Raw genomic sequence first — 17,524 nt, forward strand, 5'->3', positions numbered from 1 at the left:
GCGCATGTGCAGTCTGCTTTCCCAGGTGCTGAAAACTTGTCTGAAAACTGTGAATGCAGACACAGACAGGGACTGATGCCCTGTAGGAAACGCACCGACAGTAGTTGTCTTAGATTTCTTCACTGTAGAGCGCAGCATTTTATTGTAGACAGTGTACCTGGAATTAAGATTCCGAAACTATTGCGATGAATGATTTTTTTTATCTCAAATGTTAATCCTATTTCCCTTTCCCCAGATGGTTACTGATCTAAGTGCTTCAGGCATTTTTCTGTTTCTGCTTCAGATTACTAACGTATTTTTTAAATTTCTCATAGAATTATGAAATGAAAAATAATTTAAGATATATTTGATTCAGTAATGTTTTTAAGAAAGAGAATCTGTCACGTTACCCAATCTTTCCATCTGTGACCTGAAACACAAAGGTGTCGTGAATTCTTAACTACTAACCGAAATGGCTTTGCGCAAATTGGGTGTACAATAAATACTGCCCTCAACAGCCTTTCCTGAGAAAATTTAGTTAAGCTGAAAAGGTGCCTGAGCTAAACACAATGTGCTGTAGATGGATTATAATCCAATAATTTAAAATGACCTGTTTTCACAAAAATTACACTGCTCTTTTTCCTAAATTCCATTTAACCTGCTGCTCTGAAGTATATATTTTATATATAATGATAGGCCATTTGGTTGTTTGAATTCAATTTATTTCAACTTTTAACTAGCACCAACAATCTTATATACAAGTAAAGCAGTTTTTGTTACAGTTCTATGCTCTTGTCATTTATTATTCTCCACTGAAAATGATATTCATATTTCTTATTTGATTGTTCATCAACTTATTTTAAAATTCATTTGAAATACAATACAACAAAATAAAATAAAGATTAAAACTAGCTTTATTTGTCACGTGTATGTATAGAACATCAAAACATTGAAACATGCAGATAAATAGATTTTTTTTGCTTCTGATGATTAAGTTGGGGGGCAGCCACGAGTGTTGACATGGTTCTTGTGCCAAAGCCCACAACTTACCACACTCCCTGTACATCTTTGGAATACGGTGGGGTGGGGAGACGGAAGCATCAGGAGGAAACCCAGGTAGTCACCAGGAGAACAAACAGAAGGAGGAATCAAAATTCAATCAATGATCCTTGACCCTGTAATGTAGTGTTCCCAAATTATGTTGAGCAATCCCCTTTTGAGGCGAGTTACTAGAGATTCATAAGGTTTTAATGCTATCACAAAGTAAGTTAGAAGGCTCATTAAAATGAAATAAAAACATAAGAAATAGAAGCAGGATTATGCCACTCAGTCCCTTGAATCTGCTTTATCATTTAGCAAGACCAAAGTTAATCCTTTCTCTCAGTTACCATTTCCCATTATCCCTTGATTATATTAATAGCCACTAATCTATCGCTATGCACATGATATCTGAAAGACAATCTGTGAAACTTTGCATTAGAATCAATTTTTAAAGTTACTGAAAAACAAAAACAAAATGGCAACTCTGCAAAAAAATTGCAGTTAATTAATAATCAAAACTTTGCTCTTACAGTTGCTCTGGATTAACTGCATTAAAGCAATAAATGGCCATGAGATGGCAGCAACAACTGTGAATGCCTATATTGCTATTAAAGAAATTATAAAGTGGATTTACACAAAGAGCATACTTGTTTAACTATAATACAACATTTTAGTAATGTTGCAGTCAGTAATGTTATTCATTTGCAAACATTCCACTTCTGTCACTTCTAAATTTAATGCACATCTAGATTGCCGTGTAACAGCTGTTAATTTTGCAAGGCAGTGGAAACATTTTTGAAATTGTTCATTAATTTTGTCATGTTGCAACACAGCAAGGTTCTGGATGTCACATAATTATACATTATAGAGCACTGTCTCTTCAAGTTTTCCAGCTTACAGATTTCTTTCTCCAGAGTCAGAATCAGGTTTATTATCACCAGCATGTGACATGAAATTTGTTAACTTAGCAGTTCAATGCAATACATAGTATAGAAGAAAAAATATAAAATAATAATAAATAAATCTTATTCCATATACTTTATTCAGCATATGTATATTAAATAGATTAAAAAATCATGCAAAAACAGAAATACTATGTATTAAAAAAGTGAGGTATTGTCCAAGGGTTCAATGTCCATTTAGGAATCAGATGGCAGAGTAGAAGAAGCTGTTCCTGAATCACTGAGTGTGTACCTTCAAGCTTCTGTACCTCCTACCTGATGGTACAGTGAGAAAAGGGCATGCCCTGGGTGCTGGAGGTCCTTAATAATGGACACTGAGACACTAATCCCTGAAGATATCCTGGGTACTTTGTAGGCCAGTACCCAAGATGGAGCTGACTAAATTTACAGCCCTCCAAAGCTCTTTCAGTCCTGTGCAGTAGCACCCCCTACCCCATTCCAGACAGTGATACAGCCTGTCAGAATGCTCTCCATGGTACATCTATAGGTTATTGAGTGTATTTGTTGACATGTCAAATCTTTTCAAAACCTTAATGAAGAATAGCCGCTGTCTTGCCTTCTTTATAACTCCATCGATATGTTGGGGCCAGGTTAGATCCTCAGGGATCTTGATACCCAGGAACTTGAAACTGCTCACTCTCTCCACTTCTGATTCCTCTCTGAGGATTGGTATGTGTTCCTTCATCTTACCTTTCCAAGAGTCCACAATCAGCTCTTTCATCTTACTGACGTTGAGTGCCAGGAGTGCCAGAATACCACAGATCTAGCTTTCAGCAGATGATGGTTTATCCATGGCCTTTGGTTTGGGAATGTACAGTAAGTCTTTGTAGGCACACATTCACCCACACATGAAGGCAGTAACAATTGCAGCATTCTCATCCAGGTTCGAAGATGAATCCCTGAATACAGTCCAGTACACCAATTCAAAGCAGTCCTGTAGGCGCTTCTGTGCTTCCCTTGTCCATACCTTCTTGTCCTCACTACTGGTGCTTTGTCACATGGTGTGAGCAGAATCATCTGCAGCTTCACGTGAAAAAGTCTAAGGAGCTGGTGGTGGGCCTGAGGAGGGCTAAGGCACCAGTGACCCCTCTTTCTATCCAAGGGGTCAGTGTGAATATGGTGGAGGATTACAAATACCTGGGGGTATGAATTGACAATAAACTGGACTGGTCAAAGAACACTGAGGCTGTCTACAAGAAGGGTCAGAGCCATCTCTATTTCCTGAGGAGACTGAGGTCCCTTGAAATCTGCCAAACTATGCTGAGGATGTTCTACGAGTCTGTGGTGGCCAGTGCTGTCATGTTTGCTGTTGTGTGCTGGGGCAGCAGGCTGAGGGTAGCAGATACCAACACAATCAACAAACTCATTCGTAAGGCCAGTGATGTTGTTGGGGTGGAACTGGACTCTCTGACGGTGGTGTCTGAAAAGAGGATGCTGTCCAAGTTGCATGCCATCTTGGACAATGTCTCCCATCCACTCCATAATGTACTGGTTAGGCACAGGAGTTCATTCAACCAGAGACTCATTCCACCGAGATGTAACACTGAGCGTCATAGGAAGTTATTCCTGCCTGTGGCCATCAAACTTTACAACTCCTCCCTCGGAGTGTCAGACACCCTGAGCCAATTGGCTGGTCCTGGACTTATTTCAACTTGGCATGATTAACTTATTATTATTTATTTATGGTTTTATATTGCTATATTTCTACACTATTTTTGGTTGGGTAAGGAGCCAGGACACTTCCTTGGAACGCAGGGCCGGGATGCTTGCCAAGAATACCCGTCAAAGAAAACTGCCAAGGATTCAGATGGGGACAATCCAGCATGAGATGAGGAATCTCCAACACTGGGCTATACAAGATACATGGACAGGCATGGGTTGCAGGCAAGGCTTCAGAAGGAAAGGAAGGGAACAGTCCAGCCACCTGAAGCTGAATCCTGAAGCTATTTATGGAGCCAGCCCAAAACAAGAATCAGGTGCCTCAATTAAGGCACCCATTGGAACCAGGGAAAACAGGAAAACCTGGAATAAGGATTGATAAGGGATAAACCTGGGATAAGCAAACCTCAAACCGGAATGCAGACTTCACGGACTGGACCATAACATTCACAAGTGATGGAGTTCTCAAAGGTCTGGAAACCAGATTTATTGAGAATGCTAAGACATTCAGAAAGTAAGTTAGGAAGAGGATATTAGGAGGTCACAGAAGAACACAGGTAGTTAACTGAGTGGACAAAGAGCTGAGTATACTGTGAGAAAATGTGGAATTCTTTTTGGCAGGAAAATAATATAAAGCATGTCAGTTTTCAGCACTTTGAGATCAGTATTAGGTAATGGTTTGTTGTTTTCACGTTACCAAGATACAGGGGGAAAAAAAACTTGTTGCTTGTTTACAAACCAGGCAGTGTCCCGTGCATTAGTTTGTAAAGACAGCAAATAATTAGAAAAGCTGGATGAATTAAGTTTGAATTTAGGTAGGCTTCATTTCAATTATATGGGGCATTAGTGAAACTATTTTTTAAGTACTGTCGACTATACTTGTCTCCTTATTTAAGAGAAGATGTTAATGTACTGGAAGCAGTTCAGAAAAGGTTTAGTAGAATATTTGTTATGGATGAATTGCTTTATTAGTAAAATTTGTAGAGGCCAGGCTTCTCTCTGCTAGAATTCAAAGAAGAGAAAGTTGACTTGATAGAGCCTGAGGGATCTTGACGGGCTGGGTGTTTAGAACTGAGAGAATCTGGAAACCGGAGTCAGTATTTAAAAATAAGCACTCACACTTCTTAAGTGAAGGAAAAATGTTTCTCTTCAAGGGTCTTTAATCTTTAGAACTCTCCTTCTGATGAAAGTGGAAGCAGAGCCTTTGACCATTTCTAAGGCAGAGGGAGGTTTATTTCTTTTATTACTGATAGGCAAGGGCCAAAACATTAATGGGGGGGGGGGGTAAGTGGAAATGCAAAGTTGAAGTTACCACCAGATAAGTCATGATTATGTGGCCAAGTGGCCACCCCAGCTCCAGACTGGAATGTTAGTAGGTAAGCAGCTGGGAGCTCCCAGGATGCACAACACAAGCTGCAACCCATCAGCTCTGAAAGCAGTGACCAGAACAGTAGGGTGACGATGGGAAGACTGCAACCTGCAAGGTTTGAGTATGGTTAAGGACTGACTCTGTGGTAAGTCAGTAAGATGAGCGTCAGGTACAAAAAGAGAAGATATATCCGGGAAAACAGTTTTCTCCAAGAGATCCGGGTGAGCAAAATGAGTAGGAAATTGAACAGTAAGGTTTTGAAGTCATTTTCATCCAGAGAGGATTAAATGCTTTTAGCTCATTGTCAATTGTTCCTGCTCGGCTCTGTGGCACGTGCTGAAGAGTTTGTTTTATCAAGTCAGGTCACTTTTTATTGTCATTTTGACCCTAACTGCTGGTACAGCACACAGTAAAAATGAGACAACGTTTTTCAGGACCATGGTGCTACATGAAACAGTACAAAAACTACACTGAACAACGGGAAACAACACAAAAACTACACTAGACTACAGACCTACCCAGGACTGCATAAAGCGCTCAAAACAGTGCAGGCATTACAATAAATAATAAACAAGACAATAGGCACAGTAGAGGGCAGTAAGTTGGTGTCGGTTCAGACTCTGGGTATTGAGGAGTCTGATAGCTTGGGGGGAAGAAACTGTTACATAGTCTGGTCGTGAGAGCCTGAATGCTTCGGAGCCTTTTCCCAGATGGCAGGAGGGAGAAGAGTTTGTATGAGGGGTGTGTGGGGTCCTTCATAATGCTGTTTGCTTTGTGGATGGAGCGTATAGTGTAAATGTCCGTGATGGCAGGAAGAGAGACCCCGATGATCATCTCAACTGATCTCACTATCCACTGCAGGGTCTCGTGATCCAAGTTGGTGCAATTTCCGAACTAGGCAGTGAAGCAGCTGCTCAGGATGCTCTCAATACAACCCCCATAGAATATGATGGGGGGGGGAGATGGACTTTCCTTCAGCCTGATCTGCTAAAGATTTCAAAGTTTGCCACTAGGGTTCCTTGTTTTAGATTGTTTCATTAGGAACAATCCCTTCCCCACTCATCTTATATACTTCAGCCATGGTTCTCTAATTCTTCTGAACTCTAGGGGGTACATCACAACAAAAGGCTGGAGGAACTCAGCAGCTCAGGCAGCGTCGATGGTGGGAAATGAACAGACTACGTTTCGGTACAAGGCCCTTTAACAGGACTGGAAGAGATGATGGCAAGAGGAGGAGGAGGGGAAGGGATGTCCTGGAATAGAAGGCCTCATTCTGAGAACTGATACAATGGAGACAGAGGTACTGTGAGGAGGGAATAGCATCCCAGCAAGGTACTATCATCCATGGAGCCTTCACCCATATCTCCTCCATTTTTGAACACATCTGCTCTCACCCCATTCTACCACCCCCTCCCAGATGTAACGGGGATAGGGTTTCCCTTGTCCTCACCTACAAACCTACCAGCATCCATATCCAACACACTTTCCAGCACCACGTTCTCTGCAACCTCCCTGCCCACTCACCCCTGCCCAGTGATCACTTCTCACACACTTGTCTTGCAACTGTGCAAAGCGTCAAGTCCATCTGACCCTTCCCCTCCTCCCTCAACACCCTTCCAGGTGAGATACCACTTCACACGTCAATCCTTTGGTGTCACTTATTGTATCTGGTGCTTGTAGTGTATCCTCATCTAAATCAGTGAGACCCCAAAGCAGATGGGGGTGGTGGTCACTTCTTTGACTCTGCCTGCTGCAACATCCAGGATCCTCCACTAATTCCACTTTGCATTCCCACACTGACATGTCCACCCACAGCAGCCTCTACTGCCAGGTTGAAGCCCGGCACAGATTAACGATGCAGCACCTCATATTTAGTTCTTGGTAGTCTCCAGCCTGACAGCAACAGCAATGGTTTCCATAATGTCCAGTGGACATACCCCTCCATTCTCCTATCCCCCACCTTTGATTTCTCTTATCCCTCTGATCCCATTACCCCTTCCTCACCTTCACAACCTGCCCATCACCCACACCTTTCCCCTTCTGGTTCCCCACCTTCTTCCCTTTATTCCTCTTCTGTCAGAGTCTTTCTTCAGCTCTTTGTCCCTTCCACCTATCATCTGCCAGCTTCTCTCATCGTTCCCATTCCTCGCCCTTCCCCACCTACCTACCTTCCCCTTCTCACTTGTATCCACCTATCACCTGTCAAATTGTGCTCCTCTCCCTGCCCCCCCCCCACCCTTTTACTCAGGCTTCTGTCCTCTTCCTTTCCAGATCGGATGGAGGATCTCAGCCTGTGCATTTCCCTCTGCAGATGCTGCCTGACCTGCTGAGTTCCTCCAGCATTTTGTTTCTGTTGCTCCAGATTTCCAGGATCAGCAGTCTCTCCCGTGTTCCTAGCCTATCCAGGTCAAAGGAAGGGATGGGAATGGGACTTAAAAGATTACGGAAAACCAGACAGAGGAATTGGTGAAAGAACAATGTTACAATATACCGAGAGAGAATAACTGAAAACTGGAGTTGCAGACAGTAAGGTACCTCACATAGTTTATCTTGAGATAGAAGATATAATGTCATGTGAAATTATTGAAAGAGGATGTAAGGAGAGACTATTAACACTGAGGAACTCTTGACAGGAGAGGACGGTAGACCAGGGAATAAAGGGAGAAAGGTGGGGAACCAGAAGGAGAAAGTGGTGGCTGATGGGCGGATCATGAAGTACAGCACAGAAACAGGCCCTTTGGCCCATCTAGTCCATGCCAAAACCATTTAACCTGCCTTCTCCCACCGATCTGCACCATGACCATAGTCCTCCATATCCCTACTATCCAAGTACTTTATCCAAACTTCTCTTAAATGTTGAAATTGGGCTCACATGCACCACTTGTGCTGGAAGCTCTTACACACTCTCTTGACCCTCTGAGTGAAGAAGTTTCCCCTCATGTCCTCCTTAAACTTCTCACCTTTCACCCAAAACCACTTGGTTTCCTTGGCTGCGTGAGTCTAGGGAATACACACTCTGGGCCCAACAAACCTGTGAGATTGAGACAGCTCTCCCACCCCAAACCACAGTTTGTGTGGATGCCGTGTAATCCACTACCCTGTTACAACACAGCGCCAAAAAATGATTGAAGGAATGATATTTATGAATCTTCACTGAAGGGTTAGTACAGAAAAAAAACAAAAGGGGCGCACTGTAATTAAACAGTCAAATGTGCTCAAGTTGGAGCTCATCTCTTCCGAAGGTCATACATATTCACTGAGCCTCAGTGAACCCCGGCACTTTGCTCCATCGAATCACGGTCCCCCACCAGGTTGAATCCTATAACTGGTTCTCTCCAGCGTCCCCACCCTTCATCTCCTGCTGAACAAAAGGACCCGGCTCACACCGGTGTCAGGCACACAACACGAAAACACACTCCCTCGGTGGACGGCTCACATCCCAAAGCAGCTGACTCTCCACTACATAGGGCATAGCCGCCCAGCCAATCTATGCTTCCCAGGTAGCCCCCAAATCTCTGACCATAACCAAACACTGCTGCTAGCGGCGAAACTTTTCCTAGGGTATTAAACTCCCCCCCCACCCAAAATTAGTCGTGTCCTCATGGTGGAGAGATTTGTCACCCCTTCTTACAAAGCACAAAGTCTAACCCAGTGTAAATGGCAGTGACATATCTCACCAAGGGGTAAGTGCCACACTCTGTTCCAGGTACGACATAGACTGGTCTGTCTGGGAGTTTCTTGACTCTTTGAGACCTCCTTACCCAATCATCTACTTCTTCAGCTTCAGACACTTCCTGTCTGCCTGGGGCCCCTCCCTGTCCATTACTCGTGCCTCCTGACAACTCAGGTCTCCCTGTCACTTGCCTGAGCTCACTCTCGTGCCCAGTTACTTTAGAGTCCAGCCTCCCGTCATTGTCTAACCACTAACCTGCCTGCCCTCTGCTAGTTCCCCCCATTTCACCTGCCTCAGCGTGAGAAGAGTTGGGAATCTCTTCATCAGTTTGGGAGTTTGAGAAGGACAGCGTATACCACACCCCCATTTCCTCATCCTCCGAGTCTGTATCACATTCAGGAGTGGGGTCCTGTCCAAACCTTCCTGCTGCTTGTCCTTCAGTTCCCCCACGTCACCGTGGAGTCCTCTTACTAGGTGTATGGTCCAGGTCAGGCTCTGGGTCAACAGGTATCTCTTGTCCCAGAGGTAGGTGGTAGTTCTGATGGAGAGTCTTGACAGATTCTTTCCCATCATTTGGTTTCACCTGGAAAACTGGTACGGTTGACATCTGACTCTCCACTATATACGGCGTAGCTACCCAACAGTCAGCCAGCTTGTGCTTCCCAGGTAGCCCCAAATTACTTATGAGGACTTGGTCTCCAGGCATTAGTTGGGAGGACCTAACCTCTGATTTCCTTGATTCTGCTTGGTAGTCGAGACCTCGGCTAGTTCATAAGCCTTTTTGCAGCTCCCTTCTCATATCAGACACATACTTCAGTTAAGTCTTCTGTAATAGATCTTCCCCACCAGTCCCAAATCAGAGGTCAATGGGCAACCTCACTTCACACCCAAACATCAGGTAATAGGGCGAGTACCCAGAAACTTCATTCTGTGTACAGTTGTAGCAATGGACTAGATTGTCCTTCTTATTGACTCCACTAGTTCTTTTTACTGATCTCCAACGTTCCAAGCATGTCCGACTGAACCTCTTGGACTGGGGATCACCTCAACTTCTCGACTCCTAGCATGCTCAGTAACACATGTATGAGCCAACTCTCGAAATCCCTGCCCTGATCGCTAAGTACCCATCTCTGGAGGCCATAATAAATTAAATACTTCTCCCATAACATTTTGGCCAGGGTGGACACCCTCTGATCCTTAGTAGGGAAGGCTTGCGCATATCTGGTGTAGTAATCTGTAATAACAATGACATTCGCCATGGTGCTGGCATCACGATTTCCTATTGATAGGAAATCCATACACACCAGATCTAATGGCCCCGCACTGTCGCAGGCAATATCTTCCCCCGTATGTGTCGAATGCACGACTCCGGCTTCATTCAGGGCCAGTAGAACTGATCTCTGAGCAACCCATAGGTCTTGTTAACCCCCAAATGACTGGAATCTTCATGAAGCAATTTCAACACAATCCTCCGATACTCCTCAGGCAGAACCAGCTGTGAATGCTGAGGCTTGCCTGGAGGCGATGTGACCCAGTATATAATCTGGTTACCCAACTCCAGTCTGGGCCATTCTCTCAATAGTAGAGGCACCGCTTGGGCCGTGCCCCCTTCCGCGACCGCTGACCAAGTGGGGCCTATGCACGGGTCATCTCGCTGAGCGGCTGCCACTTCCTGAGGACTCGACTCCAGCAACTGGCTTGTCTTCAGAGCAGCCAGGTTGCAGTGAGCCTGTACAATGCGCCATCAGAAGCTTCCAAATGATCAACCACGATCTTGCCCTTGCCTTTCCCCTGCCTTCCCCAAGACGGAAATCTGGCCCAAGGCTCTCACTCCTAGGGCAGGAATGCTCTCCCACTCTCCGTCGCTGTCCAGTCCTTCATGTGCACGTCGGGACAACGCATCCGCATCAATGTTCCAGCTGCCCAACCAGTACTTCAGGCTGAAATCATAGGCAGACAACTCCACCGACAACCGATGGCCTGTGGCATCCAATTTCGCCAAGGTCAGGATATAAGTTAGTGAGTTGTTGTCCGTCCTCACCTTGAGCTTGGCACTTAGCTTATCCACCGCAGTCCACTTTCATGCCAGGAACTCCAACTTGTGCATGGAGTAGTTTCGTTCAGAGGGTGACAGGCTCTGGCTGACAAATGTAACAGGTCTCAACCCAGCGCCCTGATCCCGATATAAAATGCCCCCTAAGCACTCTCTGCGGGCACCTGTATCCAGTACGTATGGTAATCGGGGGTCTGCAAAAAGCCAGCACAGGCGCTTTCATCAACAGCTCCTTCAGCGACTGAAACACCTCTTCACATTTCACATCCCATCTGAGTCCAAAAGGCTCTGAAGGGCTAAGATAATCTTTAGCATCCTCGCCTTTCGTCCTTCCTTTCTTCCGCAAGGGAGGGTAACTGCACAGAAGCTGATTTAAAGAATGACTCACTTTCGCATAGTCCTTCATGAATCTCCAATGGTAACTACAGAATCCAAGGAATGAGCGCAAAGTGCTTACAGTCCATGGCCTTGGCCATGTGGTCACTACCTCGATCTTAGACGGATCCGTAGTTACTCCATTCTATGATCCTATGTGCCCAACACAGTTGATAAACGTCTTGCAGAACTGGCATTTGTCCAGGGAAAGTTTTAACCCTTCAGCTTTCAGGCGGCCCAGCACCTTCAGTAGCCTCACTTTATGTTCCTCCAAGGTGGATCCAAACACTATGAGGTCATCCAAATACACCAATTCCTCAAGCAAGTTCATATCCCCCACCGTCTTCTCCATGACCAGCTGGAAAGTCGCAGGGGCTCCCAATATACCCTGGGGCCTTTCGAACTGGAAGAAACCCAGGGGACATATAAATTCCATTCTCTCTTTGTCCGCCTTACTCACAAGGATCTGGTAATATCCACTCCTCAAGTCCAGCACACTGAACCACTTCATACCACTCAGACAGGCCAACGCATCTTCGATCCTTGGGACCATATACTGGTCAGGGATTGTACAGAGTCCACACACATCCTTACCTTCCCACTCTTCTGCTTTCAATACTTTGATTTATGTGTCAAAAGCTCTCTTTATGACCCTTTCAACGAACTATGAACATGTATTCCCAGATCATTTTGTCCCTTTGTCTGTGAATGAGGTAGGGAACCAGGAAGAAGAAGGTGTGGGTGATGGGCCGGTCTTGGAGGAAGGATCATTGCCCCAAATGTTGACTGTTTTTCTCTTTCCACAGATGCTGCTTAACTCAATGAGTTCTTCCAGCATTTTTGTCTTTGTTCAGTAAAGGAACAGGCCCTTCAGCCCACAATATCTGCACCAACATGATGCCAAATCTCTTCTGCCTGCACATGATCCATATCCCCCCCCCCATTTCCTGTCTATTCATGTGTCTATCTAACAGCTTCTTAAAGTCTACTACCATATCTGCTTCCGTCACTTCCGCCACTCTCCCCGAGCCCATTCCAGGCACCCACCACTCTGTGTAAAAAAACTTTGCTCTGCACATCTGATTTAACTTTTCCCCCTTCACTGGTAATGCATGCCATCTAGTACTTGCTATTTCTATACTCTGAGGACAAAGATTCCAAGCCTCTCATAATTTTGTGAACTTTGATCGAGCCTCCCCTCAGCCCAAGCTTCAGAGAAAATAACCCAAGTTTGTCCAACCTCTCCCTCAGCATCCTGGAAAAATCCCTTGTTCCAAATCTTTCCTATAACAATTATTTCATTCTCCTTTACACTTGTGTACTGCAAATAACATTAGGCAATCTCTAATCTTGAATCTTAATAGGGTAATTGGAATTGTAGACAGTATTTCCAGTGTGGTCTGACCAGCATTTTTAATCCTGTAGCTGTGACATGACTTCATTACTTTTAGATTCGATGCCCCTACCAATGAAGGCACGAATCTCATATGCCTTCTCTACCATTCAATTTGCATGGCTACTTTAATTGAGCTATGAACTTGGACCTCTGTACATCAGTGCTGCTAAGAGCCCTGCTGTTAGCTGCATATTTTCCCCTTGCACTAGACCTTCCAAGGCACAATACCTCATACTCACTCAGATTTCTGTTCTGGCCGAGATAGTGGCAGTCAGACGCTGAGCGGACAGAGCAGACACCTCCTCATTAATGAACAGAACCACCTCTAACAGTAGCCAAGAGCGACAGATAGAAACACCACAATGTCCTTTTTCAGCTTTTAAAGATTAGGAAGTAGTCTGTATGTAGAAGAAAATTGTCGTACCCTTCGGTCTAATTCTATTGAGGCAGCATGGTAGTATAGTGGTAAATGTAACGCTATTGCGGCAACCTGGGTTTAGTTCCCAGGTTTAGCTGTCGGTAAGGAGGTTGTATGCTCTCCTTGTGACCATGTGGATTTCCTCCGGGCGCTCCGGTTTCCTCCCACATTCCAAGGATGTACAGGTTAGTGGGTTAATTGGACATGGGCGTAATCAGCCAGAAGAGCCTGTAACCGTGCTGTCTCCCTAAATAAATAAAATTTTAAAATAGAAGTGGTCGGGGTATTTTTTGTAATACCCTGGTAGATAGTTCAAAATTTCCACCTGCCTTGAGTACGTTACTAAGACAGCCTGGTTTCCTTGGCTACATAAGTGTGGGGAAGACACTCTCAAGTCCTGTCAAACCTGTGAGATTGAGACAGCACGATTCCACCCCGGTTTGTGTGGATGCTGTGCAATCTGCTACCCTGTTACAATTCAGTGTCAAAAAATAACAGACAGCACACTGCCTACGATTAAAAGAATTATATTTATGAATCTTAACTGAACTAAAGGGTCGGTAAAGAATAACAGAAAGAAAAGGGCCCATTCTAATTAAATAGTCAAAGGTGTTTGGCTTGCAGCTCATCTTGAACTTCTCTGTGACTCACGCGCTGGGTCCTCAGTCGACGTGAACGCACACACGACCTTACAAACGTTTGTAACCCCCTGGGTCGCCTCAGGCTCACTCAGCTCATTCTTGTCTAGGGGGAGCAGCCTTCGGCCCCGCCAAACTGGGTAATCAGCTGGTGTGGATGCTGTGTGATGTCCCCGCCTCGCCCAAAACCAGACAGTACACCATATGCGATTAAATGAGTACAATTTATAAAGGTTACTATAACTAAGTGATTAATAACGATACAGTATATATGAAGAGAAAATTAAAGAAAAGGCACCAAACTTATCAAAGTCCAAACCACTTCGTGCACAACCGTTGGAGCTCAATTACTGAAGTCTTCTGGCCACCATTCGATCCCCTCCAAACTCCTCGACTTGCAGCTCAGGATCCTCCGAACTCCTCGACTCTCCAAACAGCTCAGGACCCTCCGAGTGGTCAACCAAGCACATCTAGCTTCACCCCCCCCCCCTCCTCGGAGAATCTCCCGGCCTCGGACCCCCCTTTGGGGTCCGATCCTCGCCCAGCTTAGAGCATTGCGTCCTCTCTCTCGACCCCCTCGCGCCGATCTGCCCAAAAGCCCGTCAACAAAAGCTTACAGACTCAGAAGAAAGAACATTAATCCCCATTTGGTTTACAAAGGAATACCATTCTCGTTATCAGTAAATTAGCATTCCTTCTAGTTAACAAAAGGAAACCCTTTCCCAACAGTAACAAAGAAAAAAAAGAAACCCCCTTTACACGTTGCTCGCAGTCCATCTTGAACAAATGGGTCTCCCACCGGACCGTATGCTACCACTGGCTCTCCGCAGCGTCTTCACTCTTCATCTCCCCAAGCCCAACCTTAGTGTCCCTCACCAGAGAGACCTCCCCTTAATCCGACCATCCGAGCTGGATGGCAGACACTTCTCCTCACCTCTTACCTTCAATGGTAACCCAAACAAGCTGCTCTAACCGAACTGCCAAAATGAAATACGTACAGCATAACAGTAACCGTATGAAGCAGGGTGTCACATTACCATCACACATCCATGATCAACTGTGTTGTTACCTCCTTTATTCCACAATTCATACTAAATCAAATCTAATTCAATAGTTCAATTGTTCCCTTTAATATCAGAGAACATATATAACGCACAACCTGAAATTCTTACTCTCCGCAGACTTCCTCGAAACAGAAGAAAAAGCCCCCCAAAGAAAGAATGACAAAAAAGTCACTAGAACCCCAAAGCCCCCTGCCCCCTCCCACACACAAATAGCAGCTGGCAATATCAACCCTCCCCCCCCCCACTTATTCTAGCAGAAAGCATCAGCATAACTGTCTGAATTAAAAATAATATACCCGCCCACTCATGCTCAATGGCTTAACGACATCATGGCCTGTTTGGACCTCGAAAAAATTCATTATTCAGTTCTCAACTCGGATCTAAAGTTCCATAAGGTCTGGGGACCTTTTATCGAGTACTTTCATAACCTTCCTCTTGACTAGAGTTTTTTTTTTCTTTTCGGTCCCTTGCTTTCAGCTCCTTTTTTTTTCTGGTAGAAGGCATTATTATCCTCTGTTGCTGAGTGTATTCACAGTCTGGGAGTTTGGCTGTCCTGACTTATACTCTCTATATTGTGTTCTGGTTGGTCTGGAGTTGCTGTTGTTTTTTTCTTGTGTTGTGGGGCTTGGGGAGGACACTAAGCTTACTTGTCTTTAATTTAGGTGCTTTTTTCTTGCTAAATTCTCTTCCTTTGTAGCATATTGTTATTGTATGCTTAATTTTGCACTGTTTTAATGTTCCTCATTGGGATTTGGGGTTTTTAATTTGTAAAATGTTTTGAAAAACTAATTTTTTAAAAAAATAAATAAATAAATAGATAGATAATATACAGTAGGTTATCAAAAATTCTCTATTTTGGAAGTTGCAGTCTTCAAATAATCAGTGGAAGATCAGAAGTTATAAGGTAAATAGGTTTGAACACAGGTTATCTTGTTGAGCAAAGTAATTACATCAATGTTAAACTTCCCTTGTTCTGCCCAAAGGACAGCTCGCACCTGACTCATTTCCTCTTGCAATGACGCAGTGAAGATTGGACTTTTTGACTATGTTTGTTTGGAATCCTTAATTGTAATCTACTCATAAAGACACAGCTCTTTACTGATCTTTTCATACCCATCTGCTGTTGAAATAGCAGAGACCGTAAACTGGAGCTGACACCATCCGACAAACCTTCAGAGCACTGCGTAGAGTGGAGCTGGTGAGTGCAGGACTATTAAATGACACTGTTTTGCTAGTTAAATGTGAAAAGGTAAAAAATTCTTAAAAATATGATTCAAATGGCAACATTTAAGTTGGATTTTATCAGAGTGAATTATTGCAGTTGGGAAAATACATTCCGAAAGAGTGATAGAAGCAGATTCTAAAATAACTTTGAAAATAATTAGTTTATATAGATGGAAGGAAAAATTAGGGATTTGGAGAAAGACTGGAAAACAAATAGTTCTTTTATGGTACAATGAGCCGAACTTCAGTAGCCCTGTGTAATAACATTCTATCACTATCTTAGCCTCTGTTTTAGACTGCAACTCCGTAAGAGGTGATAAACATTTACTCCGAGAATATGATTTTCCTTAGCGAGGATGTTTCATGTTCGCTAATATTTCAGTATTCTATTTCCTCAGGCTGCTACCCTTTTATTCTCATTTCCAGCTTATCTCTTGCTTTAGCCACATCTGTTCCACACAGAACAAGTGAAACCCATTTCCATAAACTTCCAATGCCCATCTAGTAAGGTAAACGTCCTTAAATCCTGAGCACTTTATACCACGGATTCTTCAGCAACAGTCTGAAGATATAATTACCTTATAATTAGATCAACGTTTTGCAAAAGGAAAGCATTTCAGGATGTATATTGTATACATTTTTCTGATATTAAATTGGACCTTTGAACCTTGTCACCAAGATCAGGTGGCATTAAAGTCCTCCTCACAAGCCAGCTACAAATACTAGATTAGGAAAAAACTGTTCTATGAACTAATCAAGTGATAACCTGACACAGTCACGCCTACAGCACCATACCTTACGACCAACTCCTGGTACATCCAGCTCCACCAGAGATGGAGACAGGGTAAACAGCCGAGAGGCAGTATCCAGCATGCACCTCACACCTGATGCCAATTCATGGACAAGAAAACATGGACAAGAAAATCACTTCCTATTTATTATATATTTTCTTCCTTTAACTTCCTGCTCCTCCACGTTGAAACACACTTGGGGGAATCATTAGCAGTATCAAGGACACAACATGTAGGGTACGCTTCAGAGCCGAGGCTGGCTTCTTCAACTGAGCAACAGACTGAGAACACAATGAGAGATAAATACTCCTGACCTCAGCTGTACTAGCTTATCGATCTACAGCAGCACAGGTGGGAAAGATGAGCACACAGCCAGTGTCAGGACGAAGACATTGTGCAGCACTACCATCAGATTCAATGTAATCACAAAGTACACTGTGGATGCTGGGGTCAAATCAACACGTACAGAAGCTGGACTGCTCATTTCAATGATGCTGCCTGACCTGCTGAGCTCACTCAGCTTCTGGACGTGTTGATACACTAAATGTAATGAACTGACGGATCTGACAACTGAAAACCAACCAGCCGGGAGGCACCTTGACCGTCAACAACAGCAGAGCAGTGTTTTCAGCACAATCAGCAAACTCCTGTGTTCCTGTTAGAAATAACCCAGCCTATCCAATCTGTGCTTATAAGCTCCCCGCTCCAAGTAACATCCAGCTGAATCTCCCCTGCACTCTTACAATTGCTACCTCACCCTTCCTGTAGTGTGGTGACCAGACCTGTACAATGTTTTGTACAGTGGCAATGTGACAACCCAACCCTCGGGATATGAAGGCAAAAATACCAAATGCTTCCTTCACTACCCTATCCCCTCGTGTC

The 17,524-nt window shown here is 44.2% G+C and overlaps 1 protein-coding gene across 1 annotated transcript in view; it reads left to right on the forward strand.

Annotated features, from left to right (window-relative positions):
- The first annotated feature begins 15,749 nt into the window (after positions 1–15,749).
- Positions 15,750–17,524, forward strand: part of LOC132393155 (chromaffin granule amine transporter-like) — a 30,293-nt gene continuing 28,518 nt past the window's right edge. The window contains exon 1 of the mRNA XM_059968082.1: positions 15,750–15,825. The gene's annotated coding sequence lies outside the window, so the exon portion shown is untranslated. The remainder of the gene's footprint in view (positions 15,826–17,524) is intronic.

The sequence above is a fragment of the Hypanus sabinus genome, chromosome 1 (assembly GCF_030144855.1).
Source record: "Hypanus sabinus isolate sHypSab1 chromosome 1, sHypSab1.hap1, whole genome shotgun sequence".
NCBI classification, from domain to species: Eukaryota; Metazoa; Chordata; class Chondrichthyes; order Myliobatiformes; family Dasyatidae; genus Hypanus; species Hypanus sabinus.